The sequence below is a fragment of the Acomys russatus genome, chromosome 20, assembly GCF_903995435.1.
Source record: "Acomys russatus chromosome 20, mAcoRus1.1, whole genome shotgun sequence".
NCBI classification, from domain to species: Eukaryota; Metazoa; Chordata; class Mammalia; order Rodentia; family Muridae; genus Acomys; species Acomys russatus.
The window spans coordinates 8,822,557-8,831,440 of record NC_067156.1 but is presented as its reverse complement, the minus strand read 5'-3'; the positions used below and the strand labels follow the sequence as shown (position 1 = coordinate 8,831,440).

General features: G+C 33.2%; 1 pseudogene; it reads left to right on the top strand.

Annotated features, from left to right (window-relative positions):
* Positions 1–2,512: 2,512 nt before the first annotated feature.
* Positions 2,513–3,869, top strand: LOC127204744 (histone acetyltransferase type B catalytic subunit-like; annotated as a pseudogene).
* The last annotated feature ends 5,015 nt before the right edge of the window (positions 3,870–8,884 follow it).

Sequence of the window (8,884 nt, the reverse complement as noted above, 5' to 3'; positions counted from 1 at the left end):
GTATACATTTACAGTTTAACACTAACACTTCTAGAATACAGCACAGAGAAACAGAAAAATATTTGGGCACCACCACATACATGGTACACACACATACATGCAGGCATATATAGATTTAAAATTAGCATGTTTTATAGAGTCTGAGACATTTGTCAATCTTTACCTATATTATATCATACCTTTTTAGTATTTGCTCGCTTGCTTTATTTTACTTTTACAATAATACCAATCCTAATTACAATTTAGTCAGTGAGGTTTATGCTGTAACAACATTTTCTCAAGTCATACAAATAGTATGTCCTCTTGTTGTGTAAGCTAGAAGAAAATAAGTTATACATCCCTCACTGGACAGGGTATGAAATGACATGTTGAATATTCAAATAACAGACTTACGTTGATGTAATAGAAATAAAAATAAAACTACATGAAAGTGCTTAGTATTCGTACTATATGCTGCTAGAATAAGTTGCCTAGTGTACCTCCACTAAGGAGACAGAAGTTAAAATAGTGCACTGAAATATAGAAAAACTGATCAAGGCATTCAAAGTAAGCACTTCTTTCCAGAGATATTTACTGTAATTTTCAAGAATCAGTTGTCATTCCATAAAATTAATTCCTATAAAATACTTTCCAATAGTGAGAAGTTATAAAAAAATGCAGCTTATTCATTTCTTGAGTTTGCATTTATTTACTCCTTGTGTCTGTGGGGTGGTGTGTGTGTGTGTGTGTGTGTGTGTGTGTGTGTGTGTGTGTGTGTGTGTGTGTGTGTGATGTATACTTTTCAGCATCTGTGTGTGTAGGGCAAGTATGACCAGGTCCATGTGAGGAGATCAGAAGATCACATCTTGTATTGATTTGGCTTGCCTTCCACCTTATTTGAAGGCATTTGGTAATGCATAGACCAGGGTAGTTGCCCCAGTATCTATTGAAAAATCTTCTGTCACTGCTTCAATTCTTGCTATAAAAGTGCTAAGTTATTAGGTGTGAACACAATGTGACCCTGTTTTGTTTTGTGGATCTGAACTCAGGCTCTCACACTTAAAAATCTTTTATAATCATTGACTCATCTTTCCACTGGGGGAAAAGTAAATGTAGAAAATCAAAGTTACATTATTTTCTTGGGAAGCCTCAAGTACATAAATTTTTAATTATCATTGACTGATAACAATAACATTTCCCCTAAAATTACATCTTCATCATAAAAGTACCAATTATAAAAGGAGCAGACATAGAGAGCTAAAGAAATAATTTCTGTGTAGATGTTAAAATATATTGTATAATGTAATTATATTTGGAAAAAGAACATTAAGAAAATAATTAAATGGCGGAAATGCAGGGAAAAGGTGGCTTTGCTGTTGAGTAAGAAGGGTTTTGACTGTGGGGATAAAATATCAACATTATTTTTCTCAAAAAGTTTTGTAATTCTATAACTTTCACACATTCAGCTGTGATAATCTTCAATTGGCATTTTTTCATATGTAAGCATCCTTTTTTATTGTTTTTGTTTTTATTTGCCTGTTTCCTTATTTGGTTTAAGACAGGGTATCTCTATGTATCCCTGGCTGTCCTGGAACTTGCTCTGTAGACCAGCCTGGCCTTGAACTCATAGAGATCCTCTTGCCTATGCCTCCCAAGTGCTGGGATTTAAGGCATGTGCTATCACCTCCAGGCAAGCATTCTGGTTATTTATACTTAGTCATAACACAAGAAATATAAAATTGAAAAACATCAGCTAAAATAAATATTTATAATTTATTACTTATCAAAATGTGACCACAGATCAATGAATATATATTAAATTTCACTATTCAAATATCTTTTGACTTGAACAAAGGAAAAACACACAGTTATTTATGTCTGAGAAAAAAAAGATAGCAGGAGCCTGAAATAGCTCTTTATAAATTGTCCCTAAGCTGTATTTTATTTGGATTAAAAGTTTCTGAATGACACAAACAATAAAACTAGACATATTTTATGACTGAATTAAAAATTTTGCTGACAACATTTTTTTCTTTCTTATAAATTTATAATTAAAAATTTATAAAGTTCAATGTGGCTTTGAAAATAAGGAATAATAAATAGTGCAGGAGCTTTGTGAAGGATTAAAAGATGGCTGTTTGTAGTTTATTTTACCCATGTGTAATATTATAAATATATATGTTAAAAAATAAACAAAATAAAGCATTAAATAAAAACAATTAAAAAGAAATGAAAGAACATGATTAAAATAATAATCTTTGCAATGGTAATAAAATAAGCATGCCGTATGTGAAACAAAACAAAACAAAACCACACACACCCACACACAAACATGGTTAGAACTACCGAGGAAATCTCAAAAACCAGCAGAAAACCAGAATATTTAACAGGAGAATGAGACACATTTGAGTTATATAATACACTATTTTAGTTTTCAAATGAGTTTCAAGATCAGTGAGAATTTGTTAATAATCATCAGTAGTCGGCCAAGTTGATTTGTCCTTCCTTATCCAAGGGTGCTTACAGCTCAGAAATGGCTGGATTTGGTGCACTGGAAATTTATACGGTGAAATATAAGAGTTCAGTGGAGAAAAAACTGGCTGAGTACAAATGTAACACCAACACAGCAGTCAAACTGGAATTAGTTCCTTTTCCTGAAGATTTTGAGAATGACACTAGCACTTTCTCTGAGGATGATGAAACTGCTTTGGGTTACGAGGGTCTGAGGATTCTGCTGTACTGTATGGCTGTATGGTCTGTCAACAATGTTCCGTGTTGAATATACATCTAAAGTTGATGAGAACTTTGTGTGGAGGCAGATGATGTTGAAAGCAAAGTCATTTTACCTGGGTTTTGCACAAACACAAATGATTTTGTTTTTTTTTTTGTTTTGTTTTGTTTTGTTTTGCTGATAAGGAAGCCGATTTCAACCCACTTAGCACCCTTCTTCATACATACTCAGTTCCTAGTCAAACGAGAGAAGGAAACTTTACTTTTCAGATATCCAAGGCTGACAGGACAAGTAGGGGCTTCAAGAATGTCATGAAAGGCTTCAGGCCTTTTTGGTGTGGTTTATTGGAACTGCTGGCTTTACTGACGTGGATGATGAAAGATGGCACTACTCCCTAGTATTTAAGAAATATAATAAGGATGGAGCTATGCTCTTTGCAACTGTAGGCTACATTACAGTCTGTAATTACTATGTGTGCACACACAAAACCCGGCCAAGTGTAGATAAGATCCTGAAACTGACTACATTTCAAAGTCAGGATCATGGTGCTCAACTTCTTAAAACAGTTCAGAGATGCAGTGTTACTACATTGCAGCTCCTTCAGTTCTTGATCTCACAGTGGAAGATTCATCCAAAAACTATGTGAAACTGAGACTTTGTACTTTTAAAGCTTTGTTATGATTAACCCTGTTTTCTCCTGGGAAATGTTAACACAAGGATTCAGTGAAAATTTGGCAATACAAGCTTAGCATAAGTTCAAAATAAGTAAGCAAAACGCTAGACAGGTTTATGAAATTCTTCGTCGGCTGGTAACTGACATGAGTGATCCTGAATGACATAGAAGCTACAGGCTGGATATTAAAAGAAGATTGATTAGCCCTTCTGAGAAAAGCAGAGAGATCTTACCAAGATGAGGAAATGCCCGAAACCAGAAGAGCTGACAAATCAGATGAACCCGATAGAAATACGCAACCTGAGCAACAGGAAGAGTTGGTGGACGGCTACTGGTTGGTCATTGAGGACTCATTCAAGAGTGAAGCCCTTGTTCCCCTGGATACCTGCATATTTCTGTGTATTGTGCTTTGAAACCTCTGAGGACCCTAAAATTACCTATGTTCACCTTAGTGGATTATTTCCTTTTGAGAGATTGTGTGAGTGATTTACTCTGCACATAACCCAGCATTGGAAATGATTGTACAATGTAAAGACCCAAACGATAAGGGGGTTGGTCAATATGAAGGTTGTTCCAAGGTTTTCCTTTGCTCCCCCTTGAATTTAATTGTCTCTTTAAATGGTTTTATGAAAATTCTCAAAATCCAAAGGATATACTTTATTTTCTTCAAATTAACTGTTTTCTATCAAATTTATGTTGCAGCTTTTAGAAATGAATAATACAATGTGTTGTGTTCTAAACTGGAAAATGATTCACTATGATATTGGCAGAAGAGTAAATTGTTATTTTCATGGTTAACCAACTAAAAAGCTGATTGAGAGCAAATGAAACAGTTAAATTCCCCATGAGCCTGATAAATATACAGTAACAAATATTGAGAGATTGAACTCAACATGCACTACGTATTTTCAATCCCCCTGAAGTGACATGGTTTATGTACCCAGCAAAAATATGATAAGGGTTGGATGCAATAATCTGAAGTGAAATTGCAATTTTTAATTTAATCGTTTTCAGACAGTGAAAATATTTACTTAGCACTGTGAATTTGATTGAGAAAGGAGGGGCTAGGGTGTTAAGCTTAGAAGATTTAGCAATAGATAGCAATTTATTCTTTAAACATGTCCTTAAACACTATTACACTTAAAAATTTGTTTACTGGAGCAAAGGTAAAGTGAGCATATAACCTTTTTGATTAGTACTATTTGTATTAAAGTTTAAAATATATCACGGAAATGTCACCCATTTAGGTACTCTAAATTAAGAAATATACTACTCAAAAATATTAGCAAATGTTGTTATAGTATTAATTAATTAGTTTGAGTGGATACTGTAAGATAATATATGGATTTGCTAATATTTTTCAATTATTATTTATGACTCGTAATCATGAGTTATGTTTTATTAATTTTTATGTGTTTCTAACAAAAGGAATGTCTCTTGCAACTCTCCATAGTATCTGATGTAAAATAGTATAGCGTTAAGAGAGCCTAACACTTTAATTTTCTGGGGCAAAAATTTAAAAAGGGCAATAACTACAAGCAAATTTTGATCCTCATATTTTAACCTTAAGAGATCCACATTAATGGCTTGATCTAGGCTTGATCTGGTGTGTTTCTTTTCTTAGCCTTTGTTCTTATTTTCTTTGGTTCAGCCTATGTCTCTTAGGTTTTGAATGTATTACTGAAATCATTAGATATTATGATACCTAAATAATTCGAGGTATTGTCTTTTTCATATACCTTTAGATATAATATTTCCTATTTCTAGCCAGGTTTAGGTGAGCTTGCACCGAGTCCAACCTAACCAGATGGTGCTAAAAAAATAATCAATCTTTGCATTTCAATACGTGCTCATAAGAATAAGGTACACCTAAAATAAACACCCAACAGTTATCATAACACCCTGTTCTTTTGCAGCACTAACAAAAGAGTTGTGAAACTAAAAGTGGAAATGATTTTACATTCGTTTCAGTGTCCTCATTAAAGTGTTGTCAGATGTGTGAAGCCCTGGTTTCTGCAAGGCCCAAAATAATCTTGCACCTTTTCTTTCTGGACTGATCGGGAATCAGAATATAAGCATGTTAGCATGGACCTAAGCAGTGAGATAATTAAGGACTTTGTATATATATATATACATATATATATACTGTTAAGTGAATGGTTTCTAGTGAACTTGCCATAATGCATAACCGCATCTTCACTTTGCAAACATTCTAGTATTTAATTTGTATCCACAACTCATTTAGCCAGTTTTGAAAAATAATTTCATCTAATTAAACCATGGAAAATTAAAATAAAAACACAATTTTTCTTTCAAAGATATACTGGTAAACTTTTACTTTCTTTTTGTTGTCAATATTGAATAATGTATGAAAGATAATACAGGAGCCAACAAACCTCACTGGAAGTGTGTTCTTTGCTTTAGATAAATATGTGATGAATCTTCGCACTGAGACGAGTTTGAAAAATGGCTCCCTTCAGAGTGTCTTGTCTTATCTCTCCTTCTTATTCATTTGTCACTGTTTTGAGTTCTGAGGTGTTTGTTTTCTGAACCGCTAGCCGTTTTCTGCAAGAAAACCATTCGATACAGTGAGTCAAGTAAAACTTTCCACTTGAAACACCCAGTTTTTAATCCAAAGTATGATTGCTTTATTTATTGCCTTGGAAAAGGTTTATTAGCAGTCCTTCTGTGTCTACTTCTGACTTCATACTGTCAGTTTCAGTGAGATATCTGTTTCAGCTGGAGCCCAAGTTTATTTCTTAAATGCTGAATGTCAACTGTAGGAGCATCTGAGTTATTTCTGGAATGCCTCTCAAATATTTGTGAAACTCTTGAACAGAAACTTGAAAATATTTTAACATTTTATTTTTTTCTGATTTTTTTATTATTAATTTATTCTTGTTACATCTCAATGGTTATCCCATCCCTTGTGTCCTCCCATTCTTCCCTCCCTCCCCTTTTCCCCTTATTACCCTCCCCTATGACTGTTCCTGAGGGGGATTACCTCCCCCTGTATGTGCTCATAGGGTATCAAGTCTCTTCTGGGTAACCTGCTGTCCTTCCTCTGAGTGCCACCAGGTCTCCCTCTCCAGGGGACATGGTCAAATGTGAGAGATGGCTCAGCCGTTAAAGGCTAGACTCACAACCATAAATATTTTAACATTTTAAAGCACATTTTAGGTATGCTGAATGTGTCATCATCTCTCCTCAGGCAGACCACTTAAAAGTGGGTCTTCTTGTCATTGTCACTTGACCCCCAGAGCATCTCCGAAAATAAGGACCAAGGTTCCAAAACCATGTATACACTTACTCAGTTTTCACACCTGACTCCCTTTTCTCCTAGAATGATGGCTTCCTTAATCATGTAAACTATAAGATAAAACAAATACTTAAAGGCAACACAAACTGAGCAGATGATTTTAGAATGATGGAAAGAGAGTGCATTATGACTAAAAATCTTGGCTGATACTCACTTTTTCCTCTTTGTTGGTGTGGTGGTGGTGCTGCTTTGTCATTGATTTTGTTTTCTTCTTGTGTGGAGATTTGTGGTTCTTGAATCAGTTATTGTGGCATTCTATGGTATGAATAAATTAAAATGCCAGTAGAGTCACATCACAATTATGTCTGCACTTAAAAGCAAGTGCTCTTACATGTGCATATTCACACACAGGCACACATCGGTGCATAATTAAAAATAAAATAAAACACTTATCTATTTAAACTGGGCCCATAACCTATGGCTTAAAATGAACCACTGGAATTAAATCTGTATCAAAAAAGAAGTCCATCTCATGTGAAGTTTATAAAATACATAATATATGACATTTCTCTGCTTTTTAATTTCTGTGAGAAACACATTATTTGTTGCTTTCTTAGATTATCCCCAGAAAATGCATACCACAATATGTTTGTCACAATAAGTATTTTAAGATAGAATGAGAATTCAAATTTATGTCATAAATTAAACTTAATGGCAAAATCATTGTAAAATACACAGTGCTCATTACAATGTGGCTAATTCTTATCAGCTTGTAAATAATTAATGATGAGAAAGAAAAACAAATGTAACTTTGGTTAGAATTTGCCTGTTATAAATTAAACTAATATAACATCTTCTTAAAACATATATTTCAACATATAATGGAACTAGTTGACATACCTTCTCTATGTATATAAATCACAATAAAGACATTTTACAAGTATATGAATAACCAATGCATATTAATCAAAAATCATAATCTAAATTTATATGAAAAATTATTGGTTTATACAGATAAATCAGATTATCAGAAAACTTGAGTATATGTTTATTATCTTAGATTAACTAAACTGTATTTTATTATATAATTGTCTACTATCTGGCTTCTGTTTTTTGTTTTTGTTGTCCTTGTTGTTTTTCCCCCACAAAACACTGTATCTCTGGTGTAGAAAGGAATTCTTGCTCCTAGTCTTTTTTAGAAGACTGACATGATGAAAATATCACATCTAAGGTAAATGCCCACAGACATAATTCCAAGCCTAGGAGTATAAGTACTGATGCCATGAATAGCTTGCCATATATAACCAGAAGAGTAACGGTGAATTCAGACGACGGCAACACTGTGTGACCATCAATAAATACTGAAAAAGTAAACCTTTCCTCATTTCAGCATATAATAAAAATGTGAGAATTTTGCTTCAGAGTGATATAAGTGTATGTAAATGTGATCATTTTAGGTAATTTATTTAATGCTCATCACATACACTCACTATTTAATATGAGAATATATGATCTACAGACTACTAGTACATGATGAATTATACCTGAGGCATAAATTGTTTGACTATACATCTTAGAGAATTTACTTTGTTGTAGAAAGTAATTAATTCTCTGTTTTATATATTACTATAGTTTCATCACTATATATATATGTATATATATATGTATGTGTGTTTCATCACTATATATATATGTATATATATATGCATACAGGTAGATAAATTCATGGTATACAGAATATAGTTGATAAAATTATAGATATTTCAAATAATTTTTGCATAATTTTGTGAAGAATTAAAAGCACCAAATATGAAGGATGGGGCAGTATGCTAAAAATGAAACATATAGTTGACATTATTTCCTTTAACTCAAACCATTAGAGGTATACCTGCTAGATGAAAACCATGGAAAGATGTTTATGCTTCAAACATGAAGCAAAATACCTTCCCTCTGTGACATCTCATTCTTTATTCATGACTATAAGTAAGAGAAGATCCCTGCATTATACGGTATAAATGGGCAATTTAAACTAACTAGTCACAAACATTGTTTATATCTGAAACTGCATAAAAGAATTAGATGAAAAACTTTGAACCCCTACTCTAGCTAAGATGACTAAAGGAATTAACCATAGTATATAATAAACCCCTCCATTCACTTACACCATTATATTTTCATGAAGTTGTGATTATTTGATCATCCTGAATATCATTGCATATACCATGCAATATTATCACTCGGG